Here is a 24,686-nt window from a genome sequence, read left to right on the forward strand (position 1 = left end):
TTAACAGGCGGCTCACAATAGAAAGGGGTCGGACTCATGTCGACCCTTGAGCCGACTGGCACTGACCTCTGTACACCAACAATCCCTTTTTCAGTGGTGTCGGCCACATTCGGCCTTTAATCTCATGGACGGGACTGGAGCTCTCTTCACTGATGACTCCCGCTTCGAACTAAGCCCCGATGACCAGCCTGCCAGACCCTACCTTGGCCAGCAAGGTCGCCGGATAGCTCCTCAACCGAGAACGTTTGGAGCAGTATGGGCAGGGCCCTCCAACCAGCTTCAAATTTTTGCGATCTAACGCGCTCTTTGGACAGAATTACGCACGATATCTCTGAGGAGGGCATCTACCAATTCTATCAATCAGTGCCGAATAACTGCTTGCATAACTGCTTGCATAAGGGCTGGAGGTGGACCAACGCCTTAATGACTTTCTCAGTTTGTAAAATTTTTATCTTTAATAAATCACTCAATTTTTCTAAAACTTTACTCATTCGTTTGCCTGTAGATGTACATAACTCACACCTGTAAATCTCTGTCCCATTCGGATAACTCCTTCGTCGTGCGTCTTTTATTTTACTTTTTATTTATTTCACCCCACCTCCTCCCTCCTCGCCCACTTGGAGTGTACCGACTAAAATGTTCGCCTCACATTCCACACGCTTCTCTTCTCCAGTTTCTTAAGGGTATGAATTTCCTATTCACATACTTGTAATTCTTAGTTAACATCCTTGTGCAATATTTATTTTGGACTGAATAATTCACCAAAGTATCCATAGAGATCTAAGGCATACTCTGTGAACAACTGCATAGCAAAGATACACTACCGGCCATTAAAATTGCTACACCAAGAAGAAATGCAGAAGGGAGACGGGTATTCATTGGACAAATATATTATACTAGAACTGACCTGTGATTACATTTTCACGCAATTTGGGTGCATAGATCCTGAGAAATCAGTACCCACAACAACCACCTCTGGACGTATTAACGGCCTTGATACGGCTCGACATTGAGTCAAACAGAGCTCGGATGGCGTGTACAGGTCCAGCTGTCCATGCAGCTTCAACAAGATACCACAGTTCATCAAGAGAAGTGACTGGCGTATTGTGACGAGCCAGTTGCTCGGCCACCATTGACCAGACGTTTTCAATTGGTGAGAGGTCTGGAGAATATGATGGCCAGGGCAACAGTCGAACATTTTCTGTATCCAGAAAGGCCCTGCAACATGCGGTCGTGCATTATTCTGCTGAAATGCTGGGTTTCGCAGGGATCGAGTGAAGGGTAGAGCCACGGTCGTAACACATCTGAAATGTAACGTCCACTGTTCAAAGTCCCGTCAATGTGAACAAGAGGTTGAAACGTCCCCTTTGAACAATTATACATGACTGTGCTTAAACTGACACACAATATTTTTAGCGCAACGCAATCTGACTTTCAATAATCCCTACAAAAGAATGGCCCTGACTAACATTAACCTATACCTTTCACAAACCACTTACCTCACCAAAAATCTTCGTTACTCGCACTACTGCAATACAGCGTGCGCCACTACTGCCAGCTAAATAAAAGATTCAAACTACTAAAGGCACTAACTACTGATACGCATAGTTAGCAAATGAAAGATTTTGATAGAGAACAAATGATGTATTTACGTTAATAGTCATAATATATGTAGCAGTTCATGACATCCAGTCTTACAAATTTCAAAACTCCGCCATCTCTCTCCCCCCACATCCACCACTGCTGGCGGCTCACCTCCAACTGCGTAAAGCTACGCGCTGTTCACATCCAGGTGCCCAACACTACAATGGCAGACAACAATGCAAACTAGCCACAGACTGCACACAGCACAGCCAGTGATTTTCATACAGAGCGCTACGTAACGTTGCCAATAAAAAAACCTCAACAGCCTACTTACAAGGTGACCGAGACGTGTAACCAATGGCACCCCATACCATCACGCCGGGTGATACGCCAGTATGGCGATGACGAATACACGCTTCCAATGTACGTTCACCGCGATGTCGCCAAACACGGATGCGACGATCATGATGCTGTAAACAGAACTTGGATTCATCCGAAAAACTGACGTTTTGCCATTCGTGCACACAGGTTCGTCGTTGAGTACACCATCGCAGGCGCTCCTGTCTGTGATGCAGCGTCAAGAGTAACCGCAGTCACGGTCTCCGAGCTGATACTCCATGCTGCTGCAAACGTCGTTGAACTGTTCGTGCAGATGGTTGTCGTCTTGCAAACGTCCCCATCTGTTGACTCAGGGATCGAGACGCGGCTGCACGATCCGTTACAGCCATGCGGATAAGATGCCTGTCACCTCGACTGCTAGTGATATGAGGCCGTTGGGATCCAGCACGGCGTTCCGTATTACCGTCCTGAACCCACCAATTCCATATTCTGCTAACAATCATTGGATCTCGACCATCGCGAGCAGCGATGTCGCGAGACGATAAACCGCAATCGCGATAGGCTGCAATCCGATCTTTATCAAAGTCGGAAACGTAATGGTTCGCATTTCTCCTCCTTACACGAGGCATCACAACAACGTTTCACCAGGCAACGCCGGTCAACTGCTGTTTGTGTATGAGAAATCGGTTGGAAACTTTTCTCATGTGAGCACGTTGTAGGTGTCGCCACCGGCGCCAACCTTGTGTGAATGCTCTGAAAAGCTAATCATTTGGATATCACAGCATCTTCTTCCTGTCGGTTAAATTTCGCGTTTGTAGCACGTCATCTTCGTGGTGCAGCAATTTTAATGGCCAGTTTTGTAGTTCCCATTGCTGGATGTGAAAGTATTATGGATTCTCCCGTTCGTCCTTCCTGTATGGAGCGTAGGAAGCATGCTTAAATGCCTCTGGGTGCGTCGTAATAGGTCTAGTCTTATCTTTGTGCTTCCCACGCAGAGAAACATAGAGAGCACCGGCATAATTAGTGGTGGGATTTTCTGTATGCGTCCAAGATCCCCCGTTACTTCTATTCGGTATGGACCTTGCATACTTGAGTAATATTCTAGAATGGGTCGCACGAGTATTCTGTAAGCAAATTCCTCTGTAGACGGACTCCGTTCTCCCAGTTGCCTATCAATGAAGCCAGCTCTATCATCTGCTTTGCACACAATTGAGGCCATCTGATCATCCCGTTACGCATCTCCGCAATCTGTTATAGTCAGGTATTTCCAGAAGTGCTTCAAGCAGTTAATAAAAGCAAGTCTTCCCTTCCACATAGCATTCCAATAAGGTTCGTTTCAGAGTATGCTGATACAATAGCTCTGTAGTTAGCAGCCGTATACAGCCGCTCACTCGACGAAAGATGTGTACCTAAAAGACTGGAAAGTTGCACAGGTCACACCTACAGTCAAGAAAGGAAACAGGAGTAATCTTCTGAATTACGGACACACATCGCTAACATCGATTTGCATTAGGAGGAGGAGGGGCTATGGAATGTCACTTAAATTGTGCGACTGGATTAATAATTTCGTCTCAGAAAGGCCAATAGTACGTAGTAATCGAAGGAAAATGGATCCATGATTTCTTATCAGAGAGGTCGCAGTTCGTAGTAATCGACGGAAAATGGAGTAGAACAGAAGTGATATCCGGCGTTCGCCAAGGAAATGTTGTTGGCCCTCTGCTGTTCCTACTCTACGTCAACGGTTTAGGAGATTAATATGAGTACCCCCTGATACTGTTGCCAGATGACGCTGCCATTTACCGTGTAGTATAGTAATCAGAAGATCAGAAACAATTTGCAAAAACATTTAAATGAGACACCTGTATGGTACCAAAAGTGGCAGTTGATCATAAACAATGAAAAGCGTGAGGTTATCCAAAAAATGGTTCAAATGGCTCTGTGCACTATGAGACAAGATCTGAGGTCATCAGTCCCCTAGAACTTAGAACTACATAAATCTAATGGACAATACACACATCCATGCCCGAGGCAGGATTCGAACCTGCGACCGTCGTAGTCGCGCGGTTCCGGACTGAAGTGCCTAGAACCGCTTGGTCACAACGGCCGGCTGTGAGGTCATCCACATGAGTACAAAAAGAATTTCGATTACACAAATTTAAAGGCCGTCGATTCAACTGGTTGCGTTATTTTATGTGTTCTGGTGTTATATGCTGTTTTATTATTTGGAATATTATTTTGATGAGATTTTGGTTTGTACTATTGGTTTTGAGGTGATGTAAACTCGTCGTTTGCGTAATATGTTGAGTGATGTAATCTTGATAAAGTGCTGTTAACGCTATTTAACTGATTGCAGATTCTTTCGGTATGTTTCCAGCATCTCTCCAAATGCATGCCAACTTAGACATCTGTAACACACTAGATATTTATGCGAATGTAATTGTAGAACAATAATTAATTTCGAGTCTCACCCATTAGTCACTTGAAATGAGGTTTTTTATTTCTTCTGACACAGTACAGTACATCTATAGAGCTGTAGTACTTCCAAGACAATCTTAACGAGTACAGTAGTCGGAAGAACGACAAGAAAAAAAAAATGGCTCCGAGCACTATGGGACTTAACTTCCGAGGTCATCAGTCCCCTAGAACTTAGAACTACGTAAACCTAGCTAACCTAAGGATATCATACGCATCCATGCCCGAGGCAGGATTCGAACCTGCGACCGTAGTGGTTGCGCGGTTCCAGACTGTAGTGCCTAGAGCCGCTCGGCCACACCGGCCGGCGAAGAGATGAATGGTTCAAATGGCTCTGAGCACTATGGGAATTAACAGCTATGGTCATCAGTCCCCTAGAACTTAGAACTAACCTAAGGACATCACACAACACCCAGCCATCACGAGGCAGAGAAAATCCCTGACCCCGCCGGGAATCGAACCCGGGAACCCGGGCGTGCGAAGCGAGAACGCTACCGCACGACCACGAGATGCGGGCCAATCAGAGATGATAGTATTGTTCATTGATAGTATTGTTTGTCTCTTTCTCTGCAAGATTACAGCGTCTTTGATTCCTACATACATCGCACGGTGTCAAAGACTCATTTCAGTAGTAAAACTGTTCATATTAAATTGTGACATTACAGACAAAGTGTCTAGGAGTTACAGTTACAAACAACTTATGTTAAAACGATCACTTAGGAGGCCTATTATGAAAGCAAGGTCCGATCGGTCACAAAATGAAAACCACTGTGAAAATCAAAAATATTTCATTTGCAACAGTTAGCTACAACTTCCAGCTACGTCTCTACGTAGTCATCGCTCCTATTTACACATTTGTCGAAGTGTTGTACAAATTTTCCAATACCCTCGTTATATAAGGCAGCGGCCTAGGCTTCCTGCCCCTTCTCTGCACTCATCCACAACTCTTTGTCTGTGCAGACCATTGTCTTCATAAATGGTCTTCATAGCCAGCGGTTCATGTGAGCAGAAATGAAACTCAGGGAGAGTCAATTACGGGCATTGTCGTGGGTGATCAAACACTTCCCATCGAAAACACTGCAGGAGCATCTTCATTGCTCCTGCAGAGTGCGGCCGAGAACTGTAATTCAGAAAGAAATGCATGAGAGCTATGTTATGTGGGCTGCATGACTTCAGGCGAAATTTCACACCGGGCTCTCATACTTTGCGGGAGACACTATTGCTCTAAGCATCTTTACGTGCTCACTGTGTGCTCAGAACTGAAAAGGCCGACGTGACGCGATCGACGGGCATACTAGAGACACTGCCCCACACACCTGTGCAAAGCATCCTCGGCTTTTCACTGTGGTTTCCATTTCGCTCCCCAACGAAGCTTACTTTCCGAATAGCCCTCGTAAATAATGATGTGGGCAACGCAAACCTAACACTGCGTTTCATTGGCAGAACGCTCAGAAGATGCAACAGGCCTGCTAAAGAGACTCTCAACACTACGCTTGTCCATCCTCTGCTAAGACATTGCTGTGCTGTATGGCATCTTTGCAAGGTAGGTTTGACTTACAGCATGGAAAAAGTTCGGAGGGCCAGATAGTTTTGTATTATAGGGTATAGAGTGACTGCAAATGATAAGCAAATTGGAATACCAGTTCCTTACGAAATTTCACTTCCTAACTTTCTCCGATGACCGTGAAAATGTTTTACTGCCACCAACCTACATATGGAGAAATGATGATGATAATTAAAAAATTAAGAGATATCAAAGCTCATATGGAGACGTAAGTGTTAATTGTTGCCAAGCGTTGTTTAAGAGTAGAACGGTCGAGAAAAAGTCTCAAGGTGGCACATTGAACCCTCTGCCAGGCACTTAAGTGTGAATTGCAGAGCAGTCATGTAGGTGTGGATGTAGATGTAGACTTCTCCAGTTGGAGCAAATCGCTCGCTGAAGTAAACTACTTGACGAATTCTGTAAATAAGAGAATTTACGTGATGCAAGTCTGTTTTTTCTTAGCGAACTGAAACCGTTTCCATTTTTCGACAGACATCCTCAGGACAGTAAATATCTGTGGGTGCGATAGCGTACATTGCCGAGATTATCGTCGTCTGTGTAAAGTGCTCCGCGGTTGGGGAGCCGGTAAATCAGGCTTTGCCCACACTTTTTGGTAGTATACGACATGGCGGTGGGGAGATTTCCGCTGCCGGCGACGCAGCTCCAGACCGCACAACTCAGCACGGCTCTACAGAAGAAGAGCGGGGGGTGGGGGGGTGGGGAGGATCCGCCATTATCCTGAGTTAGGAGGGCGACGCACCGGCTTCTGGTCAGGAGGAGTAGGATACCGAGGGAACCGAGGAGCAAGAAGAAGGAGACGTACCGGGATTCCGCCTGGCGTAAATAAGGGCCCCGCTGCTTTATAAGCGCGTCGTGCCGAAGTGAGGCTGGGTATAAAGAATGAGGAATGAGGGACGCCAGAAAAACGAACAAGGGCGGCAGAGAGAAGGGCCGCGTCCAGAAACTCTCGTCGTAACTTGAGGTCTTGTCCCCAACTCTGAGACAGCGGCCCGAATAGATGGGCCACACAAAGAAGATAGCGGCACGGCATCCCACAGCAGGTCGGATTCACAAAGCACAATCGTCCTGAAGAGATGTCCGCGTGGTGCGAAACGTCGTTTGTGGGAAACAAATGGGGAGGACTTTGCTTAAACTGCACTACTGGCCATTAAAATTGCTACACCTCGAAGATGACTTGCTACAGACGCGAAATTTAACCGACAGGAAGAAGATGCTGTGATACGCAAATGATTAGCTTTTCAGAGCATTCTCACAAGGTTGTCGCCTGTGGTGATACCTACAACGTGCTGACATGAGGAAAGTTTCCAACCGATTTCTCATACACAAACAGCAGTTCACCGGCGTAGCCTGTTGAACCGTTGTTGTGATGCCTCGTGTAAGAAGGGGAAATGCGTACCATCACGTTTCCGACTTTGATAAAGGTCCGATTGTAGCCTATCACAATTGCGGTTTATCGTATCGCGACATTGGTGCTCCAGTTGGTCGAGATCCAATGACTGTTAACAGAATATGGAAACGGTGGGTTCAGGAGGGTAATACGGAACGCCGTGCTGGATCCCAACGGCATCGTATCACTAGCAGTCGAGATGACAGGCATCTTATCCACATGGCTGTAACGGATTGTGCAGCCACGTCTCGATCCCTGAGTCAACAGATGGGGACGTTTCCAAGACAACAACCATCTGCACGAACAGTTCGTCGACGTTTGCAGCAGCATGGACTATCAGCTCGGAGACCATGGCTGCGGTTACACTTGACGCTGCATCACAGACAGGAGCGCCTGCGATAGTGTACGAACCTGGGTGCATGAATGGCAAAACGTCAATTTTTCGGATGAATCCAAGTTCTGTTTACAGCATCATGATGGTCGCATCCGTATTTGGCGACATCGCGGTGAACGCACATTGGAAGCGTGTATTCGTCATCGCCATATTGGCGTCACCCGGCGTGATGGTATGGGGTGCCATTGGTTACACGTCTCGGTCACCTCTTGTTCCCATTGACGGTACTTTGAACAGTGGACGTTACATTTCAGATGTGTTACGACCCGTGACTCTACCCCTCATTCGATCCCTGCGAAACCCTACATTTCAGCAGGATAATGCACGACCGCATGTTGAAGGTCCTGTGCGGGACTGTGCGGCTGGTCCCGGCGGAGGTTCGAGTCCTCCCTTGGGCATGAGTGTGTGTGTTTGTCCTTAGGATAATTTAAGTTAAGTAGTGTGTAAGATTAGGAACTGATGACCTTAGCAGTTAAGTCCCATAAGATTTCACACCCATATCTTGAACTGAAAACGCCTGGTCAATGGTGGCCGAGCAACTGGCTCGTCACAATACGCCAGTCACTACTCCTGATGAACTGTGGTATCGTGTTAAGCTGCATGGGCAGCTGTTCCTGTACACGCCATCCAAGCTCTGTTTGACTCTATGCCCTTGCGTATCAAGACCGTTATTACGGCCAGAGGTGGTTGTTCCGGATACTGATTTCTCAGCATCTATGCACCGAAATTGCGTGGAAATGTAACCACATGTCAGTTCTAGTATAATATATTCCTCCAATGATTACCCGTTTTATCATCTGCAATTCTTCTTGGTGCAGCAATTTTAATGGCCAAGTGTGTATTTATCCTATACTTTGAGTAGTGAACAATCGGTCGTGAAATGCAAACAACAGTGAAAATGAAAACTGTTTTATTTGTAACAGTTAGCCACACCTTCCATCTACTTGTCTACATAGTCACCGCTGCTACTTAGACATCTATCTTCGCTGTGTACAATCTTTCTAATACCATCGTCACAGAAGGCAGCGGCCTGTGCTTTGCGACAATTTTCTGCTCTGGACTGCGACTCGTTTAGTGCCAAAATATTTTGATTACCAGCTCGTTCATTTGAGCAGAGATGAAAATCACAGGGATCCAACTCCAGACTGTAAAGTGGATGATTGAACACTTCCCATCGAGAACGCTGCGGGAGCGTCCTCGCTGCCCCTGCAAAACTGTCACGAAGAAGAAAGTGCATGACAGGTATGTTATGTGGGGTTGCATGAAATCAGGCGATATCTCTCGGTGGGTACCCGTACTTGCCGTAAAGGCATTTTTAAGCGTTCACTGCTCGCCCAGGAGAACAGCGACGTGACGCCATCTAAGGGAGTAGTAGAGACACTGCCCAAAACATGTCTGTGAAGGTTCATAGGATTTTCTCTGTGGTTTCCATTTCGCGCCCGACAGATACTTAGTTTAAGAATAGCCTGCGGACCCATGTGTCCTATATTAAATTACTTTTCTCAGCGTCGTCTACGACGCTTCAGGGGCTAGAAACGTTAATAAGAATCATCCCGTATGTTTACAGTGTCCCAGTAGGCATGGTCAGCAATCAGGGGTACGACAGCAACGATCATTTGAAGCTAAAAAGTCTAGTAAACACGAACTCTAAATTGGATGGCTTAAGAGCAATGAGCACTGTTTCGTCTTCGATAACTGTGAAATAAATCTCTGCTACTGCAAACTCTTGGTTTTCTACATGTTGGAAAGTGGTAGTGTGCACCAAAACAATAAAAAATGGCAAGTAAAAATGATATCTAAAGCACAGGCTTTAAGAGCTCTAAACGTTTGCTCATCTTCGCTAGTGTGAAACACATCTGTTGTGCTGTTTTTTCTTGTTCTTTTTTTCCATACTACCTCATCCAAAAATATGGAAAGGAAAGAGCATATAACAGAAGAGATTTTTTTCATAGTATCTAAGTTGAAGAAGTGTTCTCAGTTCTTAAGGTATGCCCTGAAATCCCATGTTTACTAGACATTTTTCCTTCGAATCATCGTTCCTGTGACATGCCTGAATATTGATGATTCCACCTGTGACACCCTTTGTACATAGGGTGCACCGTGTGTGAGGGCTGGGGATGATACACTGAACGACCTTGAACTACTTCTTCTTACAGTGTTCAATGCTGAGGTTGGCTTGCAGCAGTGCGCCGTTCCTCTTCTGTCTGCCTTCCTCTTCATTTCCACGTGTGTGTTCCATCTAGCGTAATTCACGATCTGTTTCTTATCTTTGGTCACCCCCGGCTATTCTTTCCCTCAGTAACTCCTTCTGCTATTTTTCCAATGATGTTGTGTCTTAGGATGTGCCCTACAATTCTCTTTTTGTTTGGATATGCCTCTACAGGGATCTGTTTTCCTGTACCTCTTCATTTGTTACTTTGTGTCTCCAGCTGATCTTCATCATCCTTCTATAGCTCTACTTCACCAGGGTCGTCTTTTCTCTTCCCATTGTCACATCCGTGTAAGACCACACTCCAAACTAAGCTCTTATGATACGTCTCCTCGCAATTTCTTTCCGGCTTCTACCATCGCTTGTGAGTTTGCTTCCCAGATAGGTAAATTCTTCTGTCACTTCCAGCTCCTCTCTTCCAATTCTCATTCACAGAGGTTCATATTCTGCTTCTGTACTGCATACCATTACTTAGTCTTTTTCTTGTTTATTCTCATTCCATACTGATAGCAAAGAATCCTTTCCACTGTTCTGAGGACTTCCTCTAGATCTTCTTTTGTCTTCGTGACAATACCAATAATATCTGCATAATGTAGCATGTTTTTTTCTGCCCATTAATTCTTATCCCAACCTCAGTAGTTTCTCGAACTTGGTCTACGGCTTTCTGGATGTAAGTGTTGAATATCGGAGGAGAGAGAAAGCACATCTTTGTCTTACCCCTTTTCTGATATTTGCTTCTTTTTCCTGGTGACAGTTCCTAATCACTGCCACCTCATTCTTATAGAAACTGAGTATCACACGGATGTCTTTGTACTTCATTCCACTTTTCCTCAGCACTCTGAACATCTCTTGCGAGATAACGTAATCAAATACCTTTTCCAGGTCTACAAAGGTAATATAAGTTGGTTTATTTTTCTCTAATTGCTTTCCGATAAGGAATCTCAGTGCCAAAAACGCTTCTCTTGTTCCCAATCCCCTTCTGAAACCCAACTGATCTTCACTCTGCATATCCTCCACCTTCTCTTCAATTCTCCTCAGAATTATTTTTATGAGAGTTTTTGATGCATGTGATATTATTCTCAACGTTCGATACTGTTCACATTTTGTAGCTGCTGCCTTCTTTGGTGCAGGAACAATGATGCATTTCAGGAAGTCTGTCGGTGTCTCTCCTGTGTTAGAGATGGACCTAACAAGTTTAAGCAGCATCGCTTTCACGCTATCACCAGCAGTCTTCACTAGTTACGTTAGTGAAAAACAGAATAAAATGGGGATAAAGTATGCCATCTTGATTGATTGATAGCTGCACATTTTTGAAAAATATTCAATTTATTCGTCTTCCTTGAGGTTATCCCTTTCAAAATAGTCTCTATTACATATTTGAAACCTGTGCTGGGGGTTTTTTCAGTTCCCGAACCATTTTTGGAACTACATATTTCAGAAAACTTTTACTTTTCAGCGTCAGGTCTTTAATCTCATCTATGCTTGTAAGACATCAGCTATTTAAGTTATTCCTTATTCTAGAGAACAGAAAAAAGTCACAAGGAGCCTGTGTGGAGTACCGAACAGTATTGTTTTTTGCTAAATATTCACGAACAAGCAACGAAGTGAGAGCAGGTGCAGTACCATAGTACGAAAGTCATTAATTGTTTCGGCACAAATTTGGGATTTTTTATAACTATTTTTTCGGATTGCTACGTACAAGCGTCGTTGAACTTTTAGGTAGTAGAACTTACTGATCGTTCGACCTTGTCGCAGGAACTCGTGGTACATTTAAAATCGAACAACACAGCTAGTGAAACCATCACATTCGATAGAACTTTTCGAGCTTTTAACGTCTTGGCGACCCAGGACGCTTGAACTTTATTAATTTACACGTCATACCCATAAACCCATGGTTCGTCACCTTTTATGATACGTTTCAGTAGTTCTGCACCTTTGTTGACTTCGTCTAGCGACTCCTGAGTAACTTGCGCTCCCTGTTATTCTATTCGAGAATCGAACAGTTTTGGAACAAGCCTTTTTTGTCTCACGTCACATACACAAAACATCCGAATAATTTTAATCGTACGAGACATCTCATATCCTAACATTGTCAGTGATTTCTGCGATTGTGATTCGGTAATCGTTCATCTGTTGATGATGTGCTGTGGAGTCTAGCCTGTTCCTATCACCCTCCTCGAAATGCTTATACCTCTCGCAAACCCTGGTCTTCATCACAGCATATTCACCAAAAGCAATATTTAACGTTCCTAAAATAATCCTGCACTTTATAGTAAAATTTAATTCAAACCCTCTTATCCGTTTTTCAAAATCAATATGTAGTGTTCATACAACATTGCTGTACTTTGTAGTAAAATTTAATGCAAATGTTCTGATCCATTTTATACACTACTGGCCATTAAAATTGCTACACCAAGAGGAAATGCAGATGATAAAAGGGTATTCATTCGACAAATATATTATACTAGAACTGACATGTGATTACATTTTCACGCAATTTGGGTGCATAGATCCTGAGTAATCAGTATCCACAACAACCACCTCTGGCCGTAATAACGGCCCAGATACGCCTCGGCATTGAATCAAACGGATGGCGTGTACAGGTACAGCCGCCCATGCAGCTTCAATATGATACCACAGCTCATCAAGAGTAGTGACTGGCGTATTGTGACGAGCCAGTTGCTAGGCCACCTTTGACCAGACGTTTACAGTTGGTGAGAGATCTGGAGAATGTGCTGGCCAGGGCAACAGTCGAACGTTTTCTGTATCCAGAGAGGCCCGTACAGGACCTGCAACATGCGGTCGTCCATTATCCTGCTGAAATGTAGGGTTTCGCAGGGATCGAATGAAGGGTAGAACCACGGGGCGTAACACATCAGATATGTAACGTCCACTGTTCAAAGTGCCGTCAATGCGAACAAGAGGTGACCGAGACGTGTAACCAATGACACTTCATATCAACACGCCGGGTGATACGCCAGTATGGCGATGACGAATACACGCTTCCAATGTGCGTTCACCGCGATGTCGCCAAACACGGATGCGACCATCATGATGTTGTAAACAGAACTTGGATTCATCCCAAAAAATGACGTTTTGCCATTCGTGCACCCAGGTTCGTCGCTGAGTACACCATCGCAGGCGCTCCTGTCTATGATGCAGCGTCAAGAGTAACCGCAGCCATAGTTTCCGAGCTGATAGTCCATGCTGCTGCAAACGTCGTCGAACTGTTCGTGCAGATGGTTGTTGTCTTGCAAACGTCCCCATCTGTTGACTCAGGAATCGAGACGTGGTTGCACGATCCGTTGCAGCCATGCGAATAAGATGCCTGTCATCTCGACAGCTAGTGATACGAGGCCTTTCGGATCCAGCACAGCGTTCCGTATTACCCTCCTGAATCCACCGATTCCATATTCTGCTAACAGTCATTGGATCTCGACCAACGCGAGCAGCAATGTCGCTATACGATAAACCGCAATCGCGATAGGCTACAATCCGACATTTATCGAAGTCGGAAACGTGATGGTACGCATTTCTCCTCCTTACACGAGGCATCACAACAACGTTTCACCAGGCAACGCCGGTCAACTGCTGTTTGTGTATGAGAAATCGGTTGGAAACTTTCCTCATGTGAGCACGTTGTAGGTGTGAATGCTCTGAAAAGCTAGCCATTTGCATATCGCAGAATCTTCTTCCTGTCGGTTAAATTTCGCGTCTGTAGCATTTCATCTTCGTGGTGTAGCAATTTTAGAGGCCAGTAGTGTACCAAACTAGGGACCTGCCCCGGCTTTGAACAGGTAGCACTAAGTATCTACAGATGGACGTCTTGTTAATGACATGTACACCTATAGATTAAAACACAAACTTTCCTCTTGAGTGAGTCTGTATATTATTGAAAACCATATCAAAATCCATGCAGCAGTTCCTGAGATAATCCTGAACGTCCAGGCAGAAAAATGGACCAGAGGTTTATATAAATATAAACGTGGGCTTCAGCGGCCATTGTGAAAAATTTTATTGTCAGAGGATTATAATTTATAATATGTAGAGCTGAGGAATCGCCGATAATACGAAAAGACATGTAACATCTCAGACAGCAGATTAAATATCCGATATGGCTAACCCTGTGCAGGTACTTACCAGACTTGTTTATCAATAGAATAACGAAAAAATAGCGTGAATCGGGCTAATATGAAACGATGAATTACAAAATACCCACAATATTCTGAACACAGCTCGTGTTCTGGGCAACAGGGTGTGCGAAGGTGAAGCGGAGCGCAGGTGTTTGGCGCGTTCGTTCGACCCTGTCGGCTTTCCGCGGCACCTCTCCGCCAGGTCGCACACGCCGCCCTGCCGGGCGACGTAACGAAATTAAATTTAGGGGCGCAATTTACAGCGGTAATTAACACGGGTCTTTAATTAGGGGGATGCGCCCGTAGCGCCATTTTCCGCCTCCGCGCCGGCGTGTATGTGTGTGTGTGTGTGTGTGTGTGTGTGTGTGTGTGTGTGAGAGAGAGAGAGAGAGAGAGAGAGAGAGAGTGGAAGTTTGCGGCTCAGTTTGGGCGCCCGCCCGCTTACGCTGCACAGCCAAGTTTGCAGGCCTGGCCTGGGGAGGTGGCAGGTATTCCGGGGAAGTCCCGAGCTCCGTCGGCGCAAGCAGCCAGATAGGTAGGAGAGGTGGAGGGGGTGGCGCCGGTGAGGACGCTCAAGGAGCAGTGCTCCCCGGGGAACCCCAGACTGCGTAGGCCGAGGGGCAACCTGAGGATTTTCGTCGGCAAGCGGGAGGAAACGCTCGTGTTGCCAGTCTACAACAGCACCTGCTACTGCGCTCCCTCCCTCTCTCTGTCAGACACCTATGGTCAACATTGTTTGTACTCGATGTGTAGGAGCTGTACCAGAAGCTCTTCATCAGGACAGTCGTATCTTTGCAGTATGAAAGATGATAAACTGAGGTGACTTTTGTCACACGATAGCTACACTACTGGCTATTAAAATTGCTACACCAAGAAGAAATGCAGACGATAAACTGGTATTCATTGGACAAATATATTATGCTAGAACTGACATGTGATTACATTTTCACGCAATTTGGGTGCATAGATGCTGAGAAATCAGTACCCACAACCACCACCTCTGGCCGTAATAACGGCCTTGATACGCCTGGGCATTGAGTCAAACAGAGCTCGGATGGCGTGTACAGGTACAGGTGCCCATGCAGCTTCAACACGATACCACAATTCATGAAGAGTAGTGGCTGGTGTATTTTGACGAGCAAGTTGCTGGGCCACCATTGATCAGGCAGTTTCATTTGGTGAGAGGTTTGGAGAATGTGCTGGCCAGGGCAGTAGTCGAACATTTTCTGTAACCAGAAAGGCCCGTACAGGACCTGCAACATGCGGTCGTGCATTATCCTGCTGAAATGTAGGGTTTCGCAGGGATGGAATGAAGGGTAGAACCACGGGTCGTAACACATGTGAAATGTAACGTCCACTGTTCAAAGTGCCAGAGACAACGAGACGTGTAACCAATAGCACCCCATACCATCACGCCGGGTGATACGCCAGTATGGCGGTCGCGAATACACGCTTCCAATGTGCGTTCACCGCGATTTCTCCAAACACGTATGCGACCATCATGATGCTGTAAACAGAACCTCGATTCATCCGAAAAAATGACGTTTTTTCCATTCGTGCACCCAGGTTCGTCGTTGAGTACACCATCGCTGGCGCTCCTGTCTGTGATGCAGCGTCCGGGGTAACCCCAGCTATGGACTCCGAGCTGATACTCCATGCTGCTGCAAACGTCGTCGAACTGTTCGTGCAGATGGTTTTTGTCTTGCAAACGTCCCCATCTGTTCACTCAGGGATCGAGACGTGGCTGCACAATCCGTTACAGCCATGCGGATAAGATGCCTGTCATCTCGACTGCTAGTGATACGAGGCCGCTGGGATGCAGCACGGCGTTCCGTATTACCCTCCTGAATCCACCGATTCCATATTCTGCTGACAGTCATTGGATGTCGACCAACGCGAGCAGCAATGTCGCGATACGATAAACTGCAATCGCGATAGGCTACAATCCGACCTTTATCAAAGTCGGAAACGTGATAGTATGCATTCCTCCTCCTTACGCGAGGCATCACAACAACGTTTCACCAGGCAACGCCGGTCAACTGCTGTTTGTGTACGAGAAATCGGTTGGAAACATTGCTCATGTCAGCACGTTGTAGGTGTCGCCACCGGCGCCAACCTTGTGAGAATGCTCTGAAAAGCTAATCATTTGCGTATCACAGCATCTTCTTCCTGTCGGTTAAATTTCGCGTCTGTAGCACGTGATCTTCGTGGTGTAGCAATTTTAATGACCAGTATTGTATACGCACATATACAGGTGGCGGTAGTATCTCGTACACAAAATATTAAAAGGCAGTGCATCCAAAGAGTGAGTGGATGCATGTGAAAAGGTTTCCGACGTCATTATGTTCGCACGAGGGGATATAACAGACTTTGAACGCGGAATGGTTGTTGGAGCCAGACAGATGGGACATTCCATTTCGGAAATCGCTAGGGAATTCGATATTCTGAGATTCACAGCGTCAAGATTACGCATTTCAGTCACTACCTCCAACCACAGACAACAGAGTGACCAGTGGCCTTCACTTAACTACCGAGAGCAGCGACGTTTCGTAGAGTTTTAAGTGCTAACACACCAGCAACACTGAGTGAAATAACCACAGAAATCAATGTGGGAAGTACAACGAACGTCTCCTCCAGGACAGTGTTGCGAAATTTTGCGTTCATGGGTCGTGGTAGCAGACGACCAACGCGAGTGCCTTTGCTAACAATTCTACGTTGCCTGCGGCCTCTCTCCTCTGCTCCTGACCGTATCGGTTGGAGCCTAGACGACTGGAAAACAGTGGCCTGGTCAGATAAGTAACCCTGGACCCAGGCTGTCAACAAGGCACGATGTAAGTTGGCGGTGGTTCTTTAATGGTGTGGAGTGTATTTACACGGAATGGACTGCGTCCTCTGGTCCAAACGAACCGATCATTGCTAGAAATTGCTTATGTTCTGCTGCTTCGAGACCATTTACAGGCATTCATGGTGTTACGTTCCCAAACCATGGTGAATTATTTGTGGATGACAATGCACAATGTCAAAAGATTATGGACAATTCGAGAGAATTATCTGGCCACCCAGATTCATGTCGATGAATTTCATCCAAAATTTGTGAGACATAGTCGGTAGGTCAGTCGTGCGCAAAATCCTGCACCGCAACACTTTCGCAGTTATGGAGGGCTATTGAGGCGGTGTGGCTCGTTATTTCCGAAGGCGACTTCCAACGGCTTGTTGAGCCCGTGTCACGTCGAGCTGCTGTACTACATCTGGCAAAGGGAGGTCCGACACGATATTAGGAAGGATACCATAACTTTTGTTACCTCAGTGTTTAACGACACTGAAAGAACGCAGGCACCAGATGTCAAAACAGGAGATAATTTTTGGCGTTAATTTATCCATGGTCCTGTGGTTATGCTCCGTAGCTTTGCATGAAATTACGTCCACAAACTACCTCATTTGCTTCACTTCGTTTATTGCAAGACGTGTTTCGGTTTTTGACTCATTCTTCAGGCGTCGTAATACACTTAAACTGATGAGCCGAAACATTACGACCACGACCTTTGGAACGCAGTAGAGTAGCGAGTCTGGGTTTAATGGATTCTAAGACGACCGGAGATTTGTGGCAGCAGATTTTTCCTCACAGGTCACGTAATTTCCCTAAAATAAGACCATCTAGTTTTGGGCATGGAGCTAGAGCCCCAGCGCCTCCCAAATGTGCTCAGTCGGGTGAAGGTGAGGTGTATTTGGTGGCCAAGACGTGAATATGAGTTCACAATCATCCTGCTCATATTACTGTAGCACGATTCTGGCCTTGAGACACGGCCAGTTAAACAGCAGAAAGATGCCACCATCATCGGGGAAGACATCAAGCATTACGACATGCAGACATTCACTTTTTTTTGAGTCATCAGTTTTATGAGTAATTTGATGCGGTCCGCCACGAATGTCTCTCCTGAGGCGACCTCTTCATCTCAGAATAGCGATCGCAGCCCACTTCCCCAATTACTTGCGGGATGAATTCCAATCTCTGTCCTTCTCTACAATTTTATACTCTACAGCTCCATCTAGTACTATGGAAGTTATTACCTGATGTCTTAAAACAGATGTCCCATCGTCCTGTCCCTTCTTCTTGTCAGTATTTTCCATATCTTCCTTCGCTCTCCGATTGTGCTTAGAACCTTCTCACTCCTTGCCTTATCAGTACACCTAATTTTCAGCATTCTTCTGTACCACCACATCTCAGACCCTTCGATTCTCTTCTTTTCCCACAATCCATGTTTCAGTACCATACAATGCAGTGCTCCAAAGGTACATCATCAGAGATTTCTTCCTCACATTAAGACCTGTGTTTGCTTTTTTATGTCGTCCTTGCATCGTCCGTCATGGGTTATTTAACTGCCTAGATAGCAGAGATCGCGAAATCTGATGTTAAGTACCTCGGTGTTCTCTTTTACCCTACTCCTCATTACTCTCGTCTGTCTTCGATTTACTCTCAGTCCACGTTCTGTACTCATTAGTCCATTCCATTCGACAGATCCAGTTACTTTTCTTGACTTTCACTGGGGATAGAAATGCCATCAGCGAATCTTATCATTGATTTCCTTTCACCCTGAGTTTTAATCCCACTCTTGAACCTTTCTTTTATTTCCGTCATTGCTTCTTCGATGTGTAGATTGAGTAGTAGGGGCGAAGGACTACATACCTGCATATCACCCTTCTTAATCCGAGCACTTCGTTCTTGGTCTCCTAGTCTTACTGTTCACTCTTGGTCCTTGTACATTCTGTATGTTATCTGCCTTTCCCTATAGCTTCACACAGTTTTTCCTGTAGCTTCACATAGTCTACAATAACGTTGGCATAGTCCACAGCTGTCATTATGCTTTCGACTACTACCACAGGCCCCACGGAAATCCACATGAAAGATTTCCATAGCATTATTCCGTCACCACCAATCTGTTTCCACGGTGCATTCTATTTTTCGAGGAGCCGTTCTTCTAGATGACAGCATATCTGGACTCTACAATCGGTCCGGTGTAACAATAAACATAGTTCATCTGACCAAAAGCCACGTTTCCCTTGATAGAGGATCCAGATTCTGTCATCCCGTACTCATAGCATTCATAGTTGGCGCTGAGGTTCGGGAAGCAGGGGATCATGTCTGTTGTAGAGCTCCATGTTCACTAATGTGCTCTGAACAATCTGTTCCAAAATAGTTGTGCCAGCATTGTATTCTGTCTTAAGGTCAGCCATGGTCACCAGATCTACCTTACAGAGTGGGTAAGCAAAGGTGGAAGGAATATGTAGAGGATCTATACAAGGGAGATGCACTTGAGGGTAATATTATGGAAATGGAAGAGGATGTAGAAGAGGATGAGAAGAGAGAAAAATTTGACAAAACACTGAAAGACCTAGGTCGAAACAAGGCCCTGGAAGTAGACAACATTCCATTAGAGCTACAGATAGCCTTGGGAGAGCCAGCCACGACAAAACTCTTCGATCTGGTGAGAAAGAAGTGTGAGACAGGTGAAATACCCCCAGACTTCAAGAATAACATAATAATCCCAAAAAAGCAAGTGCTGACAGGTGTGAAAATTACCGAACTATCAGTTTAATAAGTCACAGCTGCAAAATACTTACAGGAGCACGAATCCGTTACAGAATAATGGAAAAACTGGTAGAAGCCGACCTTGGGGAAGATCAGTTTCTATTCTGGAGAAATGTAGGAATATGCGATGCAATACTGACCCTACGTGTTCTCATTGAAGACAGGTTAAGGAAAGGCAAACCAACGTTTATAGCGTTTGTAGACTTCGAGAAAACTTTTGACAGTGTTGAGTGGGATACTCAGTTTGAATTTTTAAAGGTGGCAGGGGTAATATACAGGCAGCGAAACGATGTTTACAGTTCGTACAGAAACCAGATAGCAGTTATAAAAGTCGAGCGGCATGAAAGGAAAGCAGTGGTTGGGAAGGGAGTGAGACAGGGTTGTAGCCTATCTCCGATGTTATTCATTCTGCATATTGAGCAAGCAGTAAAGGAAACAAAAGAAAAATTTGGAGTGGTAATTAAAATCCACGGAGAAGAAATAAAAACGTTGAGGTTTGCCGATGACATTGTAATTCTGCCAGAGACAGCAAAGGACCTGGAAGAGCAGCTGAACGGAATGGACAGTGTCTTGAAAGGAGGATATAAGATGAACAACAACAAAAGCAAAACGAGGATAATGGAATGTAGTCGAATTAAATCGGGTGATGCTGCGCGGATTATATTAGGAAGTGAGACAAAGTAGTAGATGAGTTTAGTTAGTTGGTAATCAAAATAACTGAGGATGGTCGAAGTAGAGAGGATATAAAACGTAGACTGGCAATGACAAGAAAAGCGTTTCTGGAGAGGAGAAACTTGTGAACTTCGAGTATACATTTAAGTGTCAGGAAGTCCTTTCTCAAAGTATTTGTATGGAGTGTAGCCATGTATGGAAGTGAAACACAGACGACAAACAGTTTACACAAGAAGAAAGCAGAATTATTTGAAATGTCGTGCTACACAAGAATGCTGTATATTAGATGGGTAGATCACGTAACTAACGTGGAGGTACTAAACAGAAAAGGAGAGAAGAGGAATTTGTGGCACAACTTGACTAGAAGAAGGGAACGGTTGGTGGGAGACGTTCTGAGGCATCGAGGGACCATCAGTTTAATACTGGAGGAAAGCGTGAGGGGGGGGGGGGGTAAAAATCGTAGAGATGAATACACTAAACAGATTCAGAGGGATGTGGGTTGTAGTAGTTACTTGGTGATGGAGGCCTGCACACTGCACAGGATACAGTCGCATGGAGCGCTGTATCAAACTAGTGTTTGGGCTGTGTAGTGTATATGCAACAAATATGTAACGTAGCTACAGCCAATATTGCTTATGTTCGTCTGTGAAAATGGACTCTATAAACAACCTGAGCTATCAGAAATAGAAATCTAACCCGCACAACATTGTGTGCGTGTTGTATGGGTGTCAGTTTCACTGTCATTTAAGCCCTCAACAGATCGTCACATGAAAAGCTTAAAACTAACATTTGGATAAGCTTTCTAACTGCCTATTTGAATATGAAAAACTACAGAGGCAAATGAACCTGTAACAATGAATACCTGAGCTATATGACTGCGTTTTTGAACAAGAATTTACAAGTGATACAAAACCTGACCTGTGCAATAGAATTGCCGGCCAGAGTGGCCGAGCGGTTCTAGGCGTTACAGTCTGGAACCGCGCGATCGCTACTGTCGCAGGTTAGAATCCTGCCTGGGGCATGGATGTGTGTGATGTCCTTAGGTTAGTTAGGTTTAAGTGGTTCTAAGTTTTAGGGGACTGATGACGTCAGAAGTGAAGTCCCATAGTGCCCAGAGCCATTTTTTTTGCTACGGAATTTACTGGACTAGAGTACGTGGCACGTTGTGGTTTGTCAGTGTCTCTGTTTTGGCCTCTTTAGAAGACTGCCTTTTTCCATGTGGTTTACAGCAATGCGCAGCAGCATGCAGCAGCAGCGGCTAAAGCTTGTTGTTACTAAGAATGAATTTAATGAAAAGGAGTTTGCGTGGGTCCTGTTAACTTCCAATTAACCTTTGAGAAGGGATTCTACTAATGAAGTCTATTTAAAACTTCAGAATCATCATGAACATGTATTAATAACGACAATGACATATGACCTATGTGTCAATACTGGCTGAGTGCTAGATTAACAACTTATTTCAATGTCAAAGCTACATTAACATTTAGTAACCACAGCATATTATTTAATTGTGGAGAATAATTGTCAATATTTGGAGGACAAGGAGGCTTCTTTACCTGACAAGCAAACCATCGAATTATTGCAAACTCGGACTAACAATCACGGGCCTAAATCTGCGATTGCTTTTGCGCTATGCTTGCTAATTTTAACTTGGATTCCATCTTCAAGCGTAGTTAAGTCATCTAAATCTCTACTGGCCATATAAATGAAATAAGGCCTTGGGTGTTGTAAGATCTGCCATCACCGACGTGAGGGCAGCGTGACACGTCTTCTGTCTCAGAGCTCTCGACCAACACTACTACCTTCACTCTCGCAGACAGACCTCGTCTCACAACAATGCTCAGAAGCGCGCTCCAATGTTTCGCCCTCTGATTGTTACCATAGATAGAGTGTTTACACAATGTAAAGAATAGCGTTAAGTTGGATACATTGTTTTATGTAATGGAGATTTCTGACACACTCCTTACAACTGAAGACCACAACAACAGCAAGCAACGACCTGCAATTTCTGTGATAAAGGGCCTAATCTTTCTTTTTTTTTTTTTTTTTTTTTTTTTTTTTTTTTTTTTTTTTTTTTTTTTAAATCGTCCTTCGACCATTTCTTGTAGACCAGAGGTTCCCAACCTATTTTTGACCAGGGATACATATGAGTAGGTAAAAGAGACCCTTAATGCTAGAGTACAGCATTAGCATGCGCTGCTAGGTAGAGTCAGGTCGTTTGGGTATTGGGGTGTAACGTTGCAGAGCGATAAGAAAAGGAACGAACAAGTAAAGATTGTAATAAGGAAGGCGAATGGTTGTCTTCGTTTTACTGGGAGAGTTTTAGGAAAGAGTGGTTCAACTGTAAAGGAGACCGTATGTAGGACACTGGGACGGTCTCTTCTTGAATACTGTTCCAGTGTTTGGCATCAGTACGAGGTCAGATTAAAGGAAGACATCGAAAAAATTAAGAGACGGGCTGCTAGATTGGTTATGGGTAGATTCGAACAGCACAGAATTGTTACGGAGATACTTCGGGAACTCAAGTGAAAATCGCTGGAGGGAAGACTACGTTCTTTTCAAGGAACAATAATGAGAAAATTTAGAGAACCGTCATTTGAAACTGATTGCGGAATGATTCTGCCGCCGCCAACGTACATTTCGCGTAAGGACCGAAGTTAAGAAACGAGAAATTAGGGCTCGTAAGGAGGGATAAGGACAGTTGTTTTTCCCTCGGTGTATTTCAGGTTGAATGGGATGCGAAATGGCTAGTAGTTGCACAAGGCGCGCCGCCACGCTTCGTAGCGTTGCTTGCGGAGTACATATGTAGATGAAGATGTAGTTACCATTTTGATTTCTCTGTTGTTAGCAAGGACCACAATGTTCAAGAAAAATAACCAGAGTTCAAAAAATGGTTCAAATGGCTCTGAGCACTATGGGACTTAACATCTGTGGTCATCAGTCCCCAACAACTTAAACCTAACTAACCTAAGGACATCACACACATCCATGTCCGAGGCAGGATTCGAACCTGCGACCGTAGCGGTCGCGCGGTTCCAGACCGTAGTGCCTAGAACCAGTCAGCCACTCCGTCCGGCAACAGTGTTCACTTAAAAACAAACTTTACTCGAACTTGTTAACATCTTCCTTAAACTCAAAAGTAATGTGCATTAACAGCACAGGTATAGTAGGAAACTCATAACTTTTAGTAGAAAATTAAATTCGGTTTGCATCAGCGTGATTTTTGAGTTTGCATCTTCTGAGAAAGTTAAGTAATCCTGGGAGTGATATTATTGCTCAAACCAATATGCGTATCATCACTTCCTTTCTCTGTATTTCTCGACGTTTTTTTAGTAACCAGCAACTTAGAAAACCCGTGTTCGTCTCAATAAGTTGTGGAGAAAGGCATGAGACAGCGTGAAACGGTTTCTAGAATTTTAGTGTATGAGATTGCTTTTTTACACCAAAAATGCTCAGGAGAGTCAGATTCAAATGTGTCGTTACAGTTTCTGTCATTCTGGAACTCAACGAGTTTTTCCTGGACACGTTCTGCTACTTCGGCAGCATTAGTGCTAAAAGGGATGCCCTTCAGTTACTTGTCAACTTTTGCTGTTGTTTTGCTGTATTCTGGGCAGTAGTGATTGAATTCATCGACCAACGTTTGCTGATGACTGTTGATACGAGGGTCATTCCAAAAGAAATGCGCACTATTTTTGTAAAAATACAGTTTTTGTTCTGCATGTGTGAAAGTTTTACAGTGTGTAGAGACATCCTTCCCGCTTGTTTTCAAACTTAAGTTCAACCTGTTCCCGTGAGCGGACCCGTCACGGTATGTCTTCAAGATGGCTGCTACACTTGAAGAAAAAAGGTGCTGTCATTGAATTCCTGTGCTGTGAAAACGAGACAGTGGGAAACATCCAAAAGAGGTTGATAAAGATGTATGGAGATGCTGCTGTCGATCGCAGTACAGTTAGTCGGTGGGCGAGCAGGTTACGTGATGAAAGCGGACACGGCAATATTGAGGATTGTCCTCGCAGCGACAGGCCTCGTACTGCACACACTCCAGACAATGTGCAGAGAGTTAACGAATTGGTGACTGCTGACAGACGCATCACAGTGAACGAATTGTCACGCTACGTTGGGATAGGGGAAGGAAGTGTTTGAAGAATACTGAAAGTGTTAGCGTTAAAAAAAGGTTTGTGCCGGGTGGGTTCCCTGTATGTTGACAGTGGCTCACAAAGAAACAAGAAAAACGGTACGCAGCGAACTTTGGAACAGTACGAGAATGGTGGAGATGAATTTCTTGGAAAAATTGTGACAACTGCTGAAACATGGCTCCATCATTTTTCAGCAGAGACGAAGAGGC

The sequence above is a fragment of the Schistocerca piceifrons genome, chromosome 10, assembly GCF_021461385.2.
Source record: "Schistocerca piceifrons isolate TAMUIC-IGC-003096 chromosome 10, iqSchPice1.1, whole genome shotgun sequence".
Classification (NCBI taxonomy): Eukaryota; Metazoa; Arthropoda; class Insecta; order Orthoptera; family Acrididae; genus Schistocerca; species Schistocerca piceifrons.